This window comes from Ctenopharyngodon idella, chromosome 5 (assembly GCF_019924925.1).
Source record: "Ctenopharyngodon idella isolate HZGC_01 chromosome 5, HZGC01, whole genome shotgun sequence".
NCBI classification, from domain to species: domain Eukaryota; kingdom Metazoa; phylum Chordata; class Actinopteri; order Cypriniformes; family Xenocyprididae; genus Ctenopharyngodon; species Ctenopharyngodon idella.
In genome coordinates this window covers 15,997,629-16,014,155 of record NC_067224.1, presented here as the reverse complement: position 1 = coordinate 16,014,155, position 16,527 = coordinate 15,997,629, and the positions used below count along the sequence as shown (strand labels likewise).

General features: G+C 37.3%; 1 long non-coding RNA gene across 1 annotated transcript; it reads right to left on the bottom strand.

Moving 5' to 3' along the window:
• Positions 1-593: 593 nt before the first annotated feature.
• Positions 594-16,372, bottom strand: LOC127513689 (uncharacterized). The gene is made up of 6 exons (XR_007930463.1): positions 14,978-16,372; positions 12,451-12,533; positions 6,352-8,317; positions 6,098-6,155; positions 5,684-5,822; positions 594-5,599 (listed from the first exon to the last, which is right to left on the bottom strand). It is a non-coding gene; the product is annotated as an uncharacterized LOC127513689 (long non-coding RNA).
• Positions 16,373-16,527: the final 155 nt, after the last annotated feature.

Here is a 16,527-nt window from a genome sequence, read left to right as displayed (position 1 = left end):
TCGTACGAGCGCTGCTGAGCCATATGACGACTGTTGTCCTCGGGGCTAAAAGGCTCAAAAACGAGAAAAGATTGTAATAGTCGCGTTGATTGCTCAGTGATTCTTTCTGCATGTTACATATTTACGCCACTAGGAGGCGACAGGTGACTGTATTTATTAGTGAATCATTGAGTCATTTAGTCAACGATTTGTTCAAAATTACCGATTCATTCATGGACGAAATAAGTGACGAGTCTTCATTCACTCAACCGATTCGTTCGAAATTACTGATTCATTCAGAAAGGAAATGAAGCTTGTGTTGCTAGGAGACCAGTGACGGTTGAAGGCTTTAAACAATTTTCGTTGACAGAGCAAAATACACGAACTAACTGCCAATATTGTATCCGAAATGTAAGTAACTCAGTATAAACTTCTTGTTTACGGACATTTTGTATAAAACAATATCACATTCGCAATCACGTTTGTCTGAACATTGCTCGTGTGATATCACTTAAGATGTAGCCTGCTTTCTTTATCCTTGCTAACTCTAGATGCCATTAAAATGCTAAATGTCTTTGCTCTCTTCCATTAATAGACAAAATCCAATATGCAGGTTTATTGGCTTTGCATTGATGGCCATACACTTGAATGATGTTAGGATTTTCTTTAGTGATAGAGATAAGGATATATAAAGTGCTGTTTGTCAACAACAACAACAACAACAAAAGACGTTTGGAAATTTTTTTGACTGCTTTCAGCATATTCACGACCAAGAGATCAAGCATGACAGCTTTATTGCGGCTTTATTGATACATGAGGCCAGAATAATTACACAACGGCGGGCTGACACTATTGATCACACTATTGATAAAATCATATTTTAATGTAAAGCTCTGTTCCCTGAACACACAAACAGCCAGGTGGGAAGTCTTCAGAGAGTAGCTAGTTGATCTGTTTTAATAAGAGACAAAACATCACACATGCTCAAATTCATACAAATCATTTAGGCTAGTCATATTTCAAACCATATGCTGATATGAAATGCTGCAGACAAAAAAAAAAGATAAAAAAAAAAATAATAATAAAAAAACCTTCCAAAGAACTAGAAGAGAGATGAACAGCACTTTATAACTTATAGGAGGACAGTGATGATGACTCTGTCTGGTCTGATGATGATTTGTACTCTGACTACTGGCAGAATGCAGGGCCCTTACGGAAGATGACGTTCTTTAAATGTCCCGTATGACATAATATGACGAGAGGAAATAGCATTAATAACAGTCACCCAGAGGGGTGTGTGAAAAGGGGGAAGAGTGTACTTAGACTTAAGTTACATCCACCCTATGCCCTATTTCAAATGTCAGTCATCAAACCAATATTTGGGTTTGTTGTATTAACTTTTTTGTTTGACTTTTCCCACAGTGCTTCAATATATTTTCATTCTTTCACCGCTGAAGTTGGTTGCTGAAGTCCAAGTGCAACATATAGTAAAAATTAAACAGGATTTGTGTGTGACATTGAGAGGCATGAGGTAAAATGTATTGATGCGTATGGTTTTCCGAATTATCACCCTTTGATCCACACCTAGAAAAACATTAAGCTTACATAAAAAGGAAAGACCAAATTTATTACTATGAGGGAACAAAAATAGTTCTTACGACTCGTTAAAATGAGCAGCACTAGACCGTGTTTCCGTTTTGGCAAAGAGTTCAAAGCACATCTTCTCGTTCTTTTTTTTCCATTTCAGCCAGACCCTGAGCCACTGGGGTGCAGTTTCACAAAGATCATACCACTGAGTGGTTTTCAGATTTAAGGGCCAAAGATCCACAAATGTTCTTGGCTGTGGTATTCAGTGACAAAACATCCCAGTTTAGCTGTGAATATGTGGCTGTTCTGATAGCAGATCAAATGTACCTTTTGGACACATTATGGAATGCCAAAAATCTGGTTTGTTTCAATCAAAATGAATTGTTTTATACCTAATTAAACCAGACCAAGTATTCAACAACGTTAACTAGTTATGGGGGCAGGTAGAAATGATGAGACATGCAGTCGCTTCTGAATCAGATGCCAAGTAAAATACAGTTTTGCTTTTATATGACCAATTGAATGAACAGAGTCTGCTAGGAGGCTATCCACCCTTTTAACTATGCCGTCTGCTTACGTAGTACTGCTGTTACAATGGATTACGCAGAGAATTAAATGAGTGATTACTTTTAAATATGTTGTGATATGGTATGCTTAGAATGATGTAATTGCATAGGCTAATATATTAGGAAACTTGGAAAGTGAGCTACATACACACACACACACACACACACATACAAAATGATAAAACAACTGTTCTTCAAAAGCACAGTTGTCGGTACCCAGACAAAAGCTGTTATTTCATCTAAGCAAAGGAACGGCGATTCCCTGTGACAGCGTGATGGATATAAGTAAGCTACGTATTTACAGAAGCTGATTGCATTTGAAAAAGAAAGAGTTTTCCACCCATCCTTCCTCTTATCTCTGGTCATAAATCACCCCTGCTGGCCTGCATAAATGGGGCTCTTCATAAACTTGGCACAAGCAATTCCATTTTAACCTTTACATGTGGCACTGGTCATACACTCTAAATGCAGACTGCGACCCTCATGACCTTGGCCATTCATATTTAATAGTCATTAAAAGCCGGTGGCAATCTAGATAACAAAAACAACGTCTACTGCATGACAACTAAAATGATCATTAATGTGTTTTCCATAAGACATGTTCATAGTTAAGATATGCATAAAGATGAGCAGCTCAGCATGTGCGCTGCCCGCATCTTTCCATTTCATCGAATGCCCCATAATCAGTCTTATGGCCATGCTAACCTTTGACTTGGGTCCCCACTGTAAAGGCTTTGCTCTTTGCCCCTAGTCCATTAGACCTGGCTGAAGTATACCTTTATAATTGCCACAGCGACCATCAAATGAACATATGAAAGCATAGTGGGGATGGGTAGAGGAGTCTGGCTGCTAACCTTTTGGCCTCTGGGTCAACATGTGCACCAGATGCTTTTGTCGAGACAGTTCATTCTGCCTCTAGCTTTGTACTGTATGGGTCCGCATGTCAGGATTATTGATGGACCCCCGACAAATATTTTATAGTTTGTGTTCGACCTTTGACGTCGGTGGAGCAAAATGACAGCAGACTATGTGTCACCACTGCAAACTACATCAGAATAAATGGCTACAACGGTTGAATGAACTCGGTTTACAGTTTTAACATTTCTATGATCAGAGATCTGTGCTCGTTTTGTATATTTTAATTTGGCTTCGAAGTACAGAGTTAATAGATGTTTGATTGCATTTGCTGACCCTTGTAAGAGGCCTTCTTAGTCGTTGTTATTTTGTTTAATGTTACCAAAGGACCCTGTATAGTGTTATGGATTCTCTCCAACCTTGCTGTCCCCTTAAAGAGTGACTCAGTGGCAACATCAAAGGCTTCACAAAGCCTCAAGTTTCTGCACTTTACAGATATACATAACAAACCATGACAAATGGATTGCGCCTTGACTTGCTTGTTTGGTTCTACATGGCTCAAAGGTGTTGCTGCGTTTCCGTTCCATTTGTTCTTTTTGTTTTTCTTCTGCATGAAATATTGTTGTGTGTATCAACAGTAGTCCAACACTTTGTCCACATTATGTGTTGTAGCTTGACGCTAACTTGCTATACTTTGCTTTGGCTATCTCGGCACACCAGGCATTTACAAAAAGAGAAAAAGAACAACAAAATCCCTCAGCTAGCCACCCTCCCCTTTAGCACCGTTAGCCTCTTCATAACACAGACCCAGGCTTATGTTGAAGCACTGTGATTAAGATAAGCCAAACCGCAGCTGGACAATTACCTGACAACTAACCTTTTCTGGAGCCACTTAAGGATGTAAGGACCCCTGAGAACTGTTGTTTTTCTGAGAGGAACACAGCTCTTGACAGCAAGGAGCCTGGGAAGAGGCTGGCAATGAGTTAGTATCATAGCTGAGATTACCTAATTCCACCCACAGCATCAGTGTTGAAGGACTTTGTTTCTAGACAGAGCTGAAAGGGCATTAGGATTGATTTGGTCTGTGGGAAAAAAAAAGTCTGCTGAGTGTTTACACTGCAGTGCCTTCAGTGGACAGTAAATGATTCTGCTCATACAAACAGAGATGGGGAACTCAAACCTGAATGAGTACATCTTTAAAAAATGGTAAATGGGATAGGATGAGTGTATTCATATCAGAATTCTATGAAATCAACCATTCATTCAAGACTTGAAAGGTGAAGAACCATCGTAATGTAGATTATCTGTGTAAAGACTTTATTGTCTTGTAAGCATAAATTACTGGACTACACTGCTTTTAATATCAGAGTCAAAGGTTTTTTTTTTTTTAAATATATTTAAAGAAAAATAATAAAGAATGGATGCTTTTAAAAAATGTTTTAGAAGTTGTCAAATATCAAATTGAAATATCTTTAGTTTGTTCTTATATGACTGTATTGTTTGCCTTATAAACTATTCTGTCCTTACCATGGTATAAGAAAGAAGAAAAAAAAGAGAGTCTTTAACTCGAGAAACTAGTCTGTAATATCACAGGCTTTCCTGTAGCTCGCAATGCTAAGGTCATGGGTTTGGTTCTCAGGGAAAGCAAGAACTGATAAAAATGCAAATGTGTACCTTGAAGGCAATGTAAGTCGCTTTGGATAAAAGTGTTTGCCAAATGCATACATATAAATGTAACAAAGCAATGCATTTTCGCTTGAAAATATTCAAACACAGGCCATTTTAGCTGGGGTGATGTAATATCAGTTACCTGTTTTATAGGGTGAATTACGGCACTCACACTCGTGTGATCCAAACCTAAAGTGACCATTTCAAGGTGTAATTGCCTACTGTTAATATGAAGTATTGCACTCAGACAGAACATTTCTAAACTAATGATTTGGAATCACCACTTGACTGAGGATGTACATCAGCTCTGACTGTACATTTTGTTTAATCTTTTTTTGTGTGTTTGTGCATATTATATGTTCCAGGCCCTTCAGAGTCCACATAGAGGGTCCTGGCCAGAGCTCCACACACTCTCTCATCCTCTGCCCAGGCCTGCAACATCACAACGACAGCCCCCGAGCTAGCAAACACAGTCAGGGGTGAGTGTTTATAGGCTACATTTGTTAGGCTTCTCACTGTGGTGCTTAAATATGATATCCATGTGTTCAACTAATGCACAGAAACTGTTGCTTGGTAGGATGGTGTTGTAAACGTCTCTGAGGTCACTCGTTCCTGTGATTGGCCGAGCGCAAAGCGCATATAACCTGCACAGCCAGACAGTCGGTCATTACCAATCCATTCTGAGCTGTGAGTGGGGGATGTAAGTATTCAAGACTTATGGCTTTGTTCAAGTGGAGCGCGAGCTTTCTCCTGGGGTTAATGCCCGCTGTGAATGTGGCTGTCAGAATCGAGCTTCTCTCTGGTTTACGCTCGTGAGGCAAAGTCAGGGGTTATTTGCTGCTATTTTTACAAGAAACGGGTTGATTTGTCTTAGGCCATTACCGTCTATTATGGCCGGGAGTCTCCGGGAAGGAGGTGGGAAGCAGCAAACGCTGGCATTCTGCCTAAAGAGAAATCAATGAAACAAATTAATCCTTCGCAGGCCGCACTGACACAGTAATCCATCATTCAGGGGTGCTTTTACACACCGAATCAGGGAGCCAGGGCTGAGGGAGAGAGCCCCAAGGGATCGCTCGCTCGCACACACAGGCACACACATACACACAAGGCAAGACATGAACAGTCTGGTGGCACCCGCCACACAGCTGCAATCCCGCAGCCCAATGTCTAAAGGGAAAGAGATGAAAGACGTAGCATTTTATAATGGTCATTGCACGGAACATGTTCCAAGGTCGCGTCATAGTCAACTGTCTGTGGTGTTTACTGTTTCTTGATTATCGGCAACACCACCTAAACGCCAGTAAAGAGGGCACTGACAGACATGGTACATGAAGGAAAGCTGAAAAGTAGAGAAAAAATACGACAGAGGGGCATTGAGATTTCTTTTCCACCCACCACATCATGTGGTGTCGCTTTGTTCAGAAAGCTAAACATTCACTCACATTGTTCCAGTGATCAGGCACTGTGATGCAGGAGTGCATTTCCTTGGAGACCTGCTTCCTGAAGCAGAGCAAGTGCCATCATCAACAAAATAAGGAAAATGATAGAGGAAAAAAACACCATTATAACCACATGTAAAGATTAACATTATATATAACCTCATCTTCCAGCCCCCAATCTCTAAATCGACCTCAAAAAATATCTGAAACCAAATATACTGTGATATGTGCAAATGTGGCATTGTGGAGTAACTAACCAATAAGAGAACAACTTCAGTGATAGCACATGATAGGGTCATGTGATCTGCTCTGGGAAACATCTCTGTCCTTTGAGAGCTGTACACAATAATACTCCAGATAAAGCATATGATTTCAGACAAAGAGAAACGCAGGCAATGAGAAACAGAAGAAAAGATGTTAATATGCACATATGCAAAATAATTTATTTGGAGGCATTCAAATATATCAAACTTCAACATCATATACATTCTGCATATTAAAAATACATAGAGGATTACTGCTCTGCATTATTATTTACATTATAGTATGGCATCTCTGAATTTATCAGTTGTTGTGTACTTGTGGTGCTGCTACACAAGTAAACCCCAGGGAGTGGGGAACATAAATAAGGCAGAACCAAGGTAATGAGGGGATGCCACTTACCTTTAAGCTTTGTCTTATAGATGACTAGCAATATGGGGATATTTCAGGACAAGAGGTAGGAGGTAAAAAAAAAAAAACTATATAACCAATGAATATATTTTGTGATTGTGGTATGAGGTGGCAGAAGTTACATATTTTATTTCCATGTTTATTAAATAGTAAAATATACCTCTTAGAAGAAAAAAAAAGGATTAAAATGCCTCTCGTCTCCCCAGGACAAAATCGCCACTGCTCGTAATGCCAAAAATCATATTGTTTGTGATCCGCAAAGAAAGCTCTCTTGCAAACCTTCATAATCATTTAAAACAGAAAACATGTGGTTTAAAATCAAATAAATCCAGCAAATTAGGAACATATGTTGACTGGTGAGTAGTTTGTTTCATCAGTCAATTGATAATAGCTCAATAAACACATTGGCAGATAGGGTTCACCGCATATGTTGTAACTGACAACCCTGTCCATGTAATAAAAGATGAAATCTGACACTTTCATGGCTAAAAACATAATTGTGTTTTCAGACATAGAAAACATCAGACTTCAGAATGGTATAATACAGAATGAGATGATCCCTAATATTGCATGCATGTGTCATAATAAAGGAATGGATCTCACATATATGTAAAAGAGTCTGGATGTTTACGAGCATTACAATACGATGACTAGATCTTTTTATATGGGTTGCTTTGTTCATTGTCCCATGTTTTCCTGTGATTAGTTATACTGCAAAAAATGTTTGTTATCATGTAACCACAAATTTGTTTTAAGTGGTAAAAAAATATTAATTTGACTTAATTAACCTGATGACATTATATATATTATATACTGCTATGGAAAATGTAACTGTTTTGGTCATATAGCTTATAATTAATCATGTAAACTAGTTTCCTTTTCCTGTAATCCTTTTCATACAATGAATTAAAAAAACTTTAACAGAAGATGTGTATAAAAAATTGCATTATCTCTCATTCTTAATTTGTCATGTTTTGTATCTGTATCTTTCTGTTTTGTTTTGCAGTCCCTCCTTTTCCTTTCCCTTTTGTCTCTTGCTTATATGATGTGCCTAATTTTGTGCTCAGAGGTCAGGGAGTTTACTGTTGACTGGAATTTAAGATCTGCAGGATGTTCAATTCACTGAAGGAAAACATACACAGCTTTCCATGCAGGAAGTCCCTCACTAACTGCTGTCCTAACCATGGGGTGGAGAGGCACATTTGGAGTGCCACAGCTGTCTGTAATCGGTCCTCTTTCACTTTGGAAAACATGCTTTTTCACAGATTTTTAAATAAGAGCTCTGGTAACCTGACTATATTTATCAAAAGATGTTTTATGAGGTGAAGAGATTGCTTTGAGGAATGTACGTTCGGGAATCATGGCTGCATTCTTTTCCTTTGCTGACAGATAGAACTGATAGAGGGACACTGCAAGAGTATGACGTGTAAACGGAGATGCAGGTGCTGTTTTTACATTCTGTGTGTGTATGTTTAAGCACAATCAAACCATGATCATGTGTTTTTCCACCTAAACCCTGCGGATATCTCAGTTGCCCACATCTTTGAGAATCTGAAAAAGAAACACAGAAAAAAGATTATGCTTATTGAGAGTGTGCAATTGCCCTGTTATCTAAAAGTTTAACGCGCACTTTCTTCAAAAAGAAGCAGAGAGAGTCGAATTCTGCAACTATCTATTACTAAGCTTATTGACATATTCTGATGAAGAGGGACAAAAAGAGTGAAAAAGAGAGGCAAAGGAAAATAGAGAGACAAATTGTTCTTTGGTGACCAAACTGCCTTGTCTTTCCTATTTCATTGCCTTTGACATGGAAGTGGACATGACAGTAGCAGTGTTCAAGTTTATTCATCAAAAACTTGATGATAAAAATGATGAGGAAACTTCTTGCTTAGTGACAGGAAAGACATAATGTAGGTAAATCATGAGTGTTTAAATCCATATTGGAAGGCCTGAGTTGGATCAGCTGTGAATCAGGATGCTTGACATTGCTGAACATATGACTGAGCGCTACTAGAAGTGAGACTAAACAGATTACCAGTACGATATGCATTGTTTACATACACTACACCACGCCTTATACAATTATTTCTGTAGTTCATTCTTAGTTATGAATCCTGACAAAACAAAATACATCTTCAGCAAATCTGTGAATAGAGTCTGATGACTAAAGGGAGAAAATGTAAGTGACTTCTGTTGTTTCATTATGCAGATGATGTGATAAGAAAGCTATTATTGATATGTTGATATATATTTGTACGTTCACACTTTGTTTTCTATTAATCTGAGCACAGTTGAGCCAAATCTATCAGTCACAGGATAGATCATAGTGTAAGAGATGATATTGGTCATTGGTGACAAAACTTCTACTATAAAGAACTAATGTTGCTCTTGACATTTCCGGAAGTAAGATCATCGATGTACTTAGATGTGTACTGTTCCACAAACTATACAAAAAATTGGCAGATGTAAAACTGTAAAAGCGGTTAATAATGTATATTGTAATAACAGAAATGGTGCACATGCATGATAATAATACACTGACAGTACTGTAAGTCGAAAATAGTTAATAACCTGGATAAGAACCTAAATGTTGCAATACCTAAATTGCCCACACCTGTATGCACATGTTCTGTTTTTTCTATTTAGATTTTTTCTTTGTAATGTACCTTGTGTAATATATAAATGCTCTAAGCTCCTGTAAACATGTGTTGATGCATATTCAAGGACAGAGCCAGTGCATCTTTTTTTTCCCTCATGGTTCTGTTTTCTCACAGGTCATCAGGTGTCATCTTTTATTAGCTATTTAACCAACTTTGCTCTTAAATAAAGACACGCCACATCATTCACTCTGAAAGTCTCCTGACTATACACAGCCGTTCTGGACACTCGTTGGGAAAAAGATTTCTGAACTCAGTGAGTCATCAATTTAGCTCCCTGTTGGAGCTCAAACAACCTGCTAGTATTTGCCTTAAAACCCTAATGTGACTAACTACTCAGCTAAGTGGAAATTACTCACAACCCAATTTCAATTATGACTCAGCATTGCTCCATAGAACTGTTGCTTTCACTTTATAAGGAGAAGCAGGGTGGAAGCTATTTTCTTTATTTACAAATGATACTGTAAAATATATAGCTTACATGTTGACACTTCAAGCTGCAAGTTTGAATGTATAAGGGAGATGACTTTTATGTATTTTGAAGTTTAGTTTAGAGCAAGTGTTAGAGTGATAAGTTAGAGCTACTTATCTGTAGTTTGGGGATATTTGGAGTACCGAGAAATGATTAATAAATAAAGCAAAATTTATTTTTGACAAAAGATTTTTTTAGTAGTTAATGTTAATCTAGTAATAGTTTTTATAGTACCTAGTTAAATAACTATTAAAAAAAACAAAAAACAATGTGATATGACTTCTCATTTATAGTAAACATGCTATATGTTTACATGTTTTACATGTTTGAGCTATATATTGCTTATGATCTTTTCACATTTCCTGTCACTTCTATCACTAAACCTCTGACAACTCAAAATACCTGACATGTTTATGTGTGTGTGGCATATGTATAATAATTATAGCAATATTAATAATAGGCTATTTACCATTAGATAATGGTAAAACATTGTTTAATGAAATGTAAACTGAAAATGATGTTGGAAAAGTCAGACATTAGGTGTCTTTATCTGTACTCCTCCTGCACGTGTAAATTATCACCCTTTTTAAAGCAATTAATCTCTTCTGTCTCCCAGCGTGGATGTGCCTAAGACAGACGAAATTCCAATTAAATTCCTGCTGCGGGTCGGTTTAAACAGACCATTATAAATACGCTAGGTGACTCTCTACCTCTCACAACAAAAGCTCTCCCCCTCAAATACAGTCGCTTATCTTTGCTCTTCTCTGCTAAGAATACTTCCGCTCGTGTTAAGCGGTGTGCTTTAGGCTTTGCACTTGCTCGGACATTCGTTGTAAAACCATAACAAAACGCGATGACAAAAGGTTTAAGCAGATAAAAGTAGGGTGGACATTTGGTTTCTGGGCAATCTCTGTGGGATTATAAATTATAAGGAGATGTAGGATACTTTTTGTGTTGAATTCCTACAAAACTAACTTAAGCCCTTGTTTCCTGAAACAGTGAACACCTTGCACTAACAACGTTTAATACGATACTAATAGATCTGGATTTTTTCATGTTACAGTAGGCTATAGGACTATCTTCAATAATAAAAACCACCACAACGCCATACACGACTAGGCTGGTTGCAGGCCGGTATCTTATCGTAAGTAACTAACGTCCGTACGTTATTTTACAAACAAGCACATACACCTCTTGTTATGAGAACTTTTACTGCATCGTTTACATGAGTGGTCAGGTGCAAACGTGCTTAACTAAGGCCTTGTCTTTCCACAATATCTCGAAGAGTTGGTCTCTTCAAAACGAAAAGTGTGAAACTGCCTAAAGTAATTGTCCGTCATATTGTGCAGGTGTTGAAAAGTTATTCATTATTTCCTGATTTAGTCAAATAAAGGATCATGGCTTTGGTAAGATAATATTTTAGAAATATCGATGCTGACTTCATACTGTAGATGTTAATGAAAACATTGAACGATTAATTAATTTATAATATAGTTCAGGAGCACATGTTGTTATCTGTTCTGACATCAGTATTATAATTAAGAATATAGCTTCTCTCTCTTGCCATTAGGATATTTATTTATGTTTATCAAAGAAGACCTGCACAAAGTTGTAGCGTGTCTTAAAGTAAATCCAGATCTATCACGTGACATGCGCGCACCGTTAGTGCCGCTTTCAATGCGATTTTACACTCTTTTATTCTCGAATGTAGTTTGCATTAATATTGTTTATTAAATGTCTCCTTGCCTCCGGTGAACTCAAAACAAGGAGAAAGATACGTTTAAATCCATGTAAAGAAGCTAGAGTTGTAGCCTAGGCCTATACGAACGCTATTAAGCCTATCTATTTTTGAGAAAAAGTACAGATTAAGTAACCTGCTGCTTACATGCACCTGACGTTTTACTTCCTTCTGCTTTTGCTTCGGAAAACCCAGCCCTTGCTATCTTTATTAAATGCTTCCCCATATGTTTGCTCAAACAAATTAAGTAGCCTAACACATAGACAAGTCGACACAGTTTTACTGTCATTACAAATGTATTTATTTTTAATGCACTATTTTAAGACCTTTATGAATCTTGTCTGTGCTGTTAAGTTCCTGCCTATGTCTACAGGGCCTAACGTCTGAAAATGAATCTAGCTGCTTAAGGATTTGCTGACTACATACGATACGTGTACTTTAGTGTCATTGTTGTGGTTTTCATGCTTTTTGAGGGAATGTCAGAAGCGTAAGTTAGCCTAATTATTGTGGGTCTGGGCTTGTTTTAACTGCTAACAGATTTATGATCTTGGTCTATGAGGCCATCCAAGGCAATTAGCACATAAGCTCTAAATAGATGATGGTTTGTGAGCAATAAAGCCATTACCTCCAGCATAAACTGACAGTCTCTCTAACTAAACTCCTACCACAAGCTAACTAGAAAGAAAATTCTCCCCCATTTTGGACAATTACAGTCAACGCTATTTTATAATTAATTCGAAATTTGACAACGCATTTAGTTTTGTGGGCCACTTAGAAATCTATTTAAAAAACTGTAAAAATAATAATATTTTCCTACCTGTTTTTCTTCATCCCCCGTGACGGCCACCGTAATCATAGGCCATCAACAGAGCCCCACACTGGCAGCTAGATGATTCGCCTCTTTCTGTGCATTGTAAATAAAGAGATGTTAAAGATATTTTTTACTAATCTGTTTTTTTTTCTTCTTCTTCTTCTTCTTCTTTTCGTCAAAAAATAAAAATCTACAGAGCTACAGTTGGTCAGCTGACCTAAGACGTACAGTGACTGCCATGGTGTTTATGACGCCTACTAGGCGATATTCAGCAAAATCTTCAAATATCTGAACATCACGATGTGGCCAAAGCATGATGGAAGCGTTGGGCCTTCGTTAAACACAATTAGGGGGAATGTTGGAGTGATTCTGTGCGAAACATTAATGACTACGTCTTTTAAATAGCCCATGCGGTAATATTAAGTGGCGTAGTTTAAGATATTTTCCACAACTCTCCCCACTACCCTTTCCATTAAGAGCGATTAGATGATGTCCATTGAAAGTTGCTGATCCATAGAGAAAATGGCAGTGGATAAAAGGCGATTTCAAGTGACCTTCTCGTCCCTTTCACACCAATCTGAGCCCCCAAATAGTTAGGGATCAAATTGAACAAAAGCCCCCTCCTCTTCCCTTTCAACTCACTACTACTCAAAGTGACAAAACCCACCATCGCATTAGAGGCACGCAACGTGTTTAAAAACTGTGAGATTATCACAGAGAGCAAAATATTTCTATACACAACTAGAACAAAATGTCTCTCTTAACATTTTTTTTCTTCAATGCAACACTCATAACGTAGCTAAATCTTTAAAACCATATCATAAGCAAATGTTCCCCAAAATGTTTATCATATGTACATTTTAACCAAAACGTGTTGTGTTACTTGCAAGGTATTGATCCTCTTTGCTGAAAGTTTTGATAAATTGCTTTGTTGATTACTTTTTTTTTTTACTCTGTATTTGTACAAGTTTATATTTCTGTAATGCATCTTTTTGCTATTAGTATCTATATATTTAAACCTACATAATATACAATTTTAAATAAGTTATGATTGCACAAATTCTAAAATTGCTCATGATAGGCCTGGTATCAAGCAACAGACAATTCAGATATGTCTTTAGTATAAATTATCTAGTCATTGTGATATACAAGCAATTCAGTTTCAAGGGAAGCTTTAGTGTATCTGTACACAGATACGGAGAGGTATAAACTACAAAACCTAACCATTTAGTGTGGTTAATGTTTTAGGTTCAGATGTTAACTGTAAATGTAAACAAAAAATATACAATTTATTATGTTTTCAATGGGACGTTGGTTAAATGTAACATCATAGGTGTCTGATAAAATAAGGAAGGTGAAATATCCCTGCTGTGTCCTTAGAGTTTATGCCATCTAACCCGAGCGTATTTACATTCGTGCTCACTTGGTAGGAGGTCCGCATTTCGTGGGATTTTATTACTCGAGCAGCTCTTAGGGAGCATGCATTAGACTAAATGGTATATGTTGTTTATTGCTATTTTAGAGGTTGCACGGTCATTAAGAAATATAACAAATATAACAAATTGCATGAGGTGCTGTGAAACGATTAATTATCATCATTATTATTATTAATAATATTATTATTATTTTTGTCACACATCAAAACATTACAGCATCTCTTCGACCATCATTGATTTCATAGGTAACATAACTCATAGTCATATGATTATGATTAGCTAATTTTATTTTATTATTTTATAATGATAATCCTTAATATTGTAAAGTGAAACATTGCAACTAACTTTTTGAACATTGTTTTACACTTTATTTTACTTACTTTTTATCAATAAAACGTTCATTACAACTCATGACTAACAAAAGCTTTTTGATGAGTACAAGGCCTAAAGCAAAAAAAAATATATATGTATATATGATCCCAAAAAATAATAGTCATATAGTGAGATGTGCTCTCTGTCTTTAATTGTGCTATAATTGCCTTTAAGTATGTTGATACCTAATTTAATGAAAGTCACGAGAAAATAATCCTTTAAGGCAGACGTATGCTACTTTTATATATTACTTTTATACTTTTTTCATTAGTTTTTTGCTTGTTCTCAAAATTGTTTAAATGTTTATGTACGCGCGTCAGCCCTACTTTATTCTGAACATGTCTATCGTATAATCGTCCTTTTAATCCGTTGACATTATCACTTAAACAAACAGACTGCTATCGATCTTCCCATTACGAGATCATACAAGACGAATAACACAGGTGAAAAGGCGTTTCTTAAAGTCAAACGTTCAGTCATGTTCAGCATCACCACAACGTTATTTTTTTTTTCTTTCTTAAGATTAAGTAGGCTAGTGCAAGTGATCGATAGAATTCTGTCCACCGATCTCCCGTGGTCTATATCCGCATTGCTTTCACTTGACAGTTTCACATTCTTAATTTGATAGATATTTGAGGTTTTAGTTTGATACAAGTTTAAGTACATTGCGAGATATTTATATGAATTTCAACTAATACTGGGATTGCATAAAGTGATAAAAGTACTTGCCTTTCAAATATGGAGCATACTGAGAAACCGCTGATCCCAAAGTGATACCCACCAGTCGCTGGGCGCTCGCACTTTGAATGTCCAAGTGTCCACTTTACCATTTCTTCAATACTGTTTTCATGCGTGCCTTGTGTTCCCATTCGCTGTCCCTCTCCCTCTCTCCCCTCTCGCTCTCTTCCCTGTCTGTGGAGTAAAACCTTGATGGTACACTTAAAGAAGTTTCTCTTTGTTCCTTTTAATCTTATTCGTTTCACCTTTGCAAAGAACAGAGGACAGCAGCGTGCGTTTCTGCGGATCGGTGTGAGGAGAGACGGAGGAAGCTCCGCGGTCTAGTTGAAAATAGGCTACCTATTTGTAAGGGTTTCGTAAACGGACGGATGTCGATGTTTGCCTCCCCTTCTATCGCACAGTTTTGGACTTTTGATGCAGAGTTCATATGAAAGTTCTGATGAAAGAATTTGTCATGATAAAAGCTACTAAGAGTTTTTTTTTAATACTTAATTTTCTTTTAAACACCTCGGTTATGTCAACTGGCAAGAGACCAAAACTTGTTTCTCCGCAAAAACAAATTATAGTTACTGGCATTGCTAAATAAAACAGGCTTAATGTTAATCAAGTTGCACTAGATCATGATCAAAGTAAGACTTTGAAATAATATGTGTCTTATAAATGCATCAATAAAATAAAAATCAGACAATATTCATCCCACAGCGTAATTCGTCTCTGAGCTACATTTAGGAACATGCTTAAAATGACAATAAATTACTCATTTTTATGTCGCTGTAATTGTCTACTGTACGCTAGATGGCAGCCCGATCCAGACATTATAAGCCTGTACAGCGGAGCCTTCGGCATTCATGCACAAAAAGCCGGTTTCACTGCGCATTATACCAAAAACTTCCCTCGTTAATAATCTGTTAAAACACACTGAACGATGGATTTTTATACTTTCCAATATCATAATAGTCTGATTCCTCTTTTGTGCCTTAGCTGGCTGCTTGATCTGTTTCTTATCACTGGTAAAGCATTCCGTTATAGCCTACTGACATCTTTCTCTAGTCAAACTAGTGGTAGGCATCGCGCGTCCCGATACGTTTATTATTATTATTTATTTATTTAATCGTTTTACTGAGAACTAGGTATATTATTGACCCGTGAAAATGTGGTTTATGCATTGATACGCAATTTCCAGCCGGTATTGTTCTGTCAAATTACGTAAAATGTCAATGGGACCTTCATAGTTCAAATCTGGACGTTGTAATGGGTATTTTTGTAATTAAGACTACAGCTTTGAACAAAACACTTTCAACTTTGTGAGGCTCGCACCAGTCTCTCTGCCTCACGCGCATTTGTTTATATTTCACGTGCGCGTATAGTTCGCTCATTGCTTTCATCCCGTTTTTCGCCGCTTCTTTCTGGGGTTTCTTCCTCTTTTTGTGACAATAGACGGTCCATTCTAATCGGGTTTCAAAGTAAATAGCAGCGCAGGGGCGAGCGCAATGTAAATTGTGCTTGTCAGAGCCCTCAGTCGTAGGTAGCGAGGAGC